The sequence below is a fragment of the Salvelinus sp. IW2-2015 genome, unplaced genomic scaffold (genome assembly GCF_002910315.2).
Source record: "Salvelinus sp. IW2-2015 unplaced genomic scaffold, ASM291031v2 Un_scaffold6186, whole genome shotgun sequence".
In the NCBI taxonomy this organism is placed as follows: domain Eukaryota; kingdom Metazoa; phylum Chordata; class Actinopteri; order Salmoniformes; family Salmonidae; genus Salvelinus; species Salvelinus sp. IW2-2015.
In genome coordinates, this window is record NW_019947449.1 from 13,935 (window position 1) to 19,128 (window position 5,194).

General features: G+C 46.7%; 1 long non-coding RNA gene across 1 annotated transcript; it reads left to right on the forward strand.

The window, feature by feature from the left end:
• Nucleotides 1–1,573: 1,573 nt before the first annotated feature.
• LOC139026872 (uncharacterized) lies at nt 1,574–2,342 on the forward strand. The gene is made up of 4 exons (XR_011478816.1): nt 1,574–1,615; nt 1,925–1,973; nt 2,007–2,045; nt 2,273–2,342. It is a non-coding gene; the product is annotated as an uncharacterized lncRNA (long non-coding RNA).
• Nucleotides 2,343–5,194: the final 2,852 nt, after the last annotated feature.

Consider the following 5,194-nt stretch of genomic DNA (forward strand, 5'->3'; position numbering starts at 1 on the left):
CCCTGAACAGGCAGTTAACCCACTGTTCCTAGGCCTTCATTGAAAATAAGAATATGTTCTTAACTGGCTTGCCTAGTTAAATTAAGGTAAACAATACAAGGTGAGTGCTGACTGAACCAACCTTTATAGTTTGAGTTCCATATGACACACTATTCCCTTTCTAGTGCACTACTTTAGACTAGGGCATATAGGGAATAGGGTGCCATTCAGGATGTACACTTTATAAATACTAGTTGAATACTGGTAGAGTAACACAACATACTAACTGTAAGGCCAGCAGCCTCAACAACTCTCTCAACAGTTGAATACTGGTAGAGTAACACAACATACTAACTATAAGGCCTGCAGCCTCAACAACTCTCTCATCAGTTGAATACTGGTAGTATAACACAACATACTAACTATAAGGCCTGCAGCCTCAACAACTCTCTCAACAGTTGAATACTGGTAGTATAACACAACATACTAACTGTAAGGCCAGCAGCCTCAACAACTCTCTCATCAGTTGAATACTGGTAGTATAACACAACATACTAACTGTAAGGCCAGCAGCCTCAACAACTCTCTAATCATCGTCTCTCTTCTCATATAAAGAGTCAACATCCCCAGGAATTAGTTTGGTACTGTATTATAGCAATATGTATATTTTTATGTTATATTTAAACCATTTCTTCCTTTGAGAACACTTCTACACCTCATCTGACTTGAAACTTGAACAGTCTCCTGTTTATATTATCTGTCAATGTCTATTTCTGAGGTAGCTCTGGTCCAGTTCGTTACGTGAAACTGCGGATGCTGAGCATTCAAGCAGGACGCACATAATAAGGACTTGGACCAGAGATATTGTAGGGGTTACAGGGGGACAGGTTGGTAAAATGCAGTACTGTATTAATATCCTGTTACTGCTGTTTAACAGATATAAATAAAGGCTGTCAATAACACTGAAACAAAGCAGTGGTGTTGTTCCCTCATGTCCCCCTCCCACATAATACTGTCTGGATTACACCACATAATACTGCCTGGATTACACCACATAATACTGTCTGGATTACACCACATAGTACTGCCTGGATTACACCACATACGGTGGTGGTGGTGGTAGTAGTAGTGGTAGTGGTGGTGGAGTAGTAGTGTAGTTTGCGTGGTTGGTAGTAGATAGTGGTAGTGGTGGTGGTAGTGGTGGTGTAGTAGTGTTGTGTGGTGTGGTTCTGCGTAATGATGTATATACTGTGTAGTGTGTGTGTGTGATATATATCATGGTGTGGGTGTGTGTGTTCCTGTGTGTCGTCCAGTGAGTGGTGTGTGCTGTGTGTGTCCAGTTGTGTGTCCAGTAGTGGAGTGTGTTTCCCAGTGTGTGTGTTGTGTGTGTGTGTGTGATCCAGGTGTCGTGTGTGTGTGTGGTGGTGTGTGTGCTGTGGTGTGCTGTGGTCCAAGTGTGTGTTCCAGTGTTTGTGTGTGTGTGTGTTTTGTGTGTGTTCCAGTGTGTGTTGTGTGTTCCAGTGTGGGGTGTGTGTCCTGTGTGTGTGTGTGTTTCAGTGTGTGTGTATCTGTCCAGTGTGGTTGTGTCCTGTGTTGTGTGTCCAGTGTGTGTGTGTCCAGTGTGTGTTTCCAGTGTGTGTGTTGTGTGTGTCCAGTGTGTGTGGGGTGTTGTGTGTGTTATGTGTGTGTGTCCAGTGTGTGTGTGTGTGTGTCGTGTGTGTTTGTCCAGTGTTGTGTGTGTGTGTGTCCTGTATGTGGTGTGTGCAGTGTGTGTGTGTCCTTTGTGGTGTGTGTCGTGGTGTGTTCCAGTGTTGTTGTGTCCATGTTTGTGTGTGTGTGTGTCCAGTGAGTGTTGTGTGTCCAGTGTTTGTGTGTGTGTCCAGTGAGTGTTGTGTGTGTGTCCAGTGTTTGTGTTGTGTGTGTGTCCAGTGTTGTGTGTGTCCAGTGTGTGGTGTGTCCAGTGTGTCTGTGTGTGTGTCCAGTGTGAGTGTGTTGTCCAGTGTGAGTGGTGTGAGCCCACCCTCCAGTGTGTGTGTGTGTCCAGTGTGTGTGTGTGTGTGTGTCCAGTGGTGTGTGTTATGTTGTCCAGTGTTGTGTGTGTGTGTGTTGTGTGTGTGTGTGTGTGTGTGTGTGTGTGTGTGTGTGTGTGTGTGTGTGTGTGTGTGTTGTGTTGTTCCAGTGTGTCTGTTGTGTGTCCAGTGTGGTGTGTGTTGTCCATTGTGGTGTGTTTGTCCAGGTGTTGTGTGTCAGTGGACATGTTGTGTGTGTGTGTGTGTGTGTGTGGTGTGTCCAGTTGTGTGTGTGTGTGTCCAGTGTGTGTGTGTGTCCAGTGTGCATGGTGTTGGTGTCCAGTGTGTGTGTGTGTGGTCCAGTGGTGAGTGGTGTTGTGTGTGTCCAGTGTGAAGTGTGTGTGTGTGCCAGTGTAGATTGTGTGTGTGGTGTCCCAGTGTGACTTGTGGTTGTGTGGTGTCACAGTGTGATTGTGTGTGTGTGTCCAGGTTGATTGTTGTGTGTGGTCCAGTGTGAGATGTGTCAGTGTTTTTGTGTGTTGTGTGGGTGTCCAGATGGAGTGTGTGTTGATGTGGGTGTTCCAGTGAGTGGTGTGTGGGTGTCCAGTGTGAGTGTGTGGTGTGTGTGTCCAGTGTGAAGTGTGTGTGTGGTGTGTCCAGTGTAGCTGTGTAGTGTGTGTCCAGTGTGTGTGGTGTCAGGTTATTATCCAGGACACTGAGGACACTGATGAGATCAACTTCATAAAGGCCCAAACCTGGTAGAGGTCAGTGAATGTGGAGGGTGAACGGATCAGGTGGGTCAGGTGTCAGAGGAGGCTCTATAGCAAGGACAGAGTGCCGGCTGGCCAGTTCCAGATTACACTCCTACTCTGTGGGGGCTGAGAGGAGGGGACGTCTGATGGTAGTGGGAATTTATTTATTGTGACAGGGCAGTTGTAACTGTTGTTCATAGCAATCAGACTCCAGGACTTGTCATTGCTATCCAGACAACCATCCTTAACCCCCTCCTCTCCTGTTTGATTCCTTTATATGTCACTCCATATAAACCAGCCTCTCCCCCACTCCTCTCTGCCTCCCAGTAACAGCGCCCAGTCAGACCCTCTCTACACAGCACCTGTCACAGTCCTCAAATCTCTCTGGGTTATCAGGGATACGGCTGCTTCTCTGGTCCTACATGTCCACCTTTCCTGTTTTCCTCGACAGAGAGATGATTGTCTGTTACGTTTAGGTCCAGTGGGTGAGATCACAGACATCTGATGGATGAAACCAGACACAATATATAGAAATCATCCATCATTCACATTAAGAATGTTAAAACTCACTTTTTTCACTAAATTCATTTAATGTAGGATGTTCTAGGTATCAAAAAAGGAGAAGTTAAGTAACTTGGAGACTTATTGAATTGATCATATGTTATGACTGTATTGGTAATATAAACACACGTATTCCCATTAATTACACACACACACACACACACACACACACACACCACACACACACAACACACACACACACACACACACACACGACACACACACACACCACACACACACACAACACACACACCACACAGAGACACATTGTCGAAAGCAACTCTTGTAACGTTCGGTGTCCCTGATTTCGCTTCTGTAGAACTACAGCTGATATTTAAATATGACCAAGTCAGAATGATGTGTGGTTCTTTGACTTTGACTTTAACTTGAATGTAAGACTAATTCCTTAGTCATATTCTTCACAGCATTCAACCCACATTTTCTAAGCCAGGGGTTTCATTGGTGTTCTCTCCACATGTTCCACACTTGTAGCCGGGTAAGCAGAAGAACAGACAGTTCATTGCGGGTACACCTCTGAACACAACACACACACACACACACACACACACACCACACACACACACACACACACACACACACACACACACACACACCACACACAACACCACAACACACACACACACCACACACACACACACACACACACACACACACACACACACAAAAACACACAAACTGGACACACTACACACTGAAACACAACACACACTGGACACACACACACACCACACTGGACAAACACACTGGACACAACAAACACACACACGCGGACACTGACACACATGAACACACATTACACACACACACACTGGACAGGACACACACGCTGACACACACACACACTGGACACACACGGTCAGCAAAAAACTAGGATGGTTGTTTGTGCTGTGTGTGTCCAGTGTGTGTGAGTTTGTGTGTGTGGTCAGTGTGTGTGTCCAGTGTGTGTTTGTGAGTTTTCCAGCTGTGGTGTGTGGTGTCTCCAGTGTGTGTGTGGCGTGGTGTGTGTTGTGTCCAGTGTACCGGCGTGTGCTGCATGTGTGGTGTCTCCAGGTGTGTTTGTGTGTGCTCGAGTGTGTGTTTCCAGTGTGTGTGTGTTCCAGTGGTGTGTGTGTGTGTGTCCATGTGTGTTGTGGGTGTGTGTTGTGTGTCTCCAGTGTGTGTGTGTGTGTGTCCAGTGTGGTGTTCAGTGTGTGTGATTGTGTGGTGTGTCCAGTGTATGTGAGTTGTGTGAGTGTGTGTCCATTGTGTGTGTGGGTCTTGTGTTGTGTGTGTCCATTGTTTGTATGAGTTGTCCATTGTGTGTTTGTGTGTGTTCCAGTCTTGTGTGTGTGTCCAGCGTGTGTGTCAATGTCCAGTGTGTGTGGGTTGTGTGTGTGTGTGTTGTATGTCATGAGAGATTGTCCACTTGCACACACCACACAACACACACTGGACACACACACACACACACGGACAAACACACACTGGACACACAAACACCACACACGCTGGACACTGACACACATGAACACACAATAACACACACACACTGGACCAGACACACACGCGGCACACACACACACTGGACCACACACGGTCAGCAAAAAAAATAGGAATGTTGTCTGTGGTGCTTGTCCGTGCTGTGTGAGTTTGTGTGTGTGTCCAGTGTGTGTGTCCAGTGTGGTGTTTGGAGTTTTCAGTGTCGGTGTGTGTGTCTCCAGGTTGTGTGTGTGGGTGTGTGTGTGTGTGTTCCAGTGGTGTGTGTGTGTTCTCCAGGTGTGTTTGTGTGTCTCGAGTTGTGTCCCCAGTGTGTGTGTGGTCCAGTGTGTGTGCAGTGTGTGTGTCCAGTGTGTGTGTGTGTGTGTGTTTGTGTGTGGTGTGTATGTTCTCCAG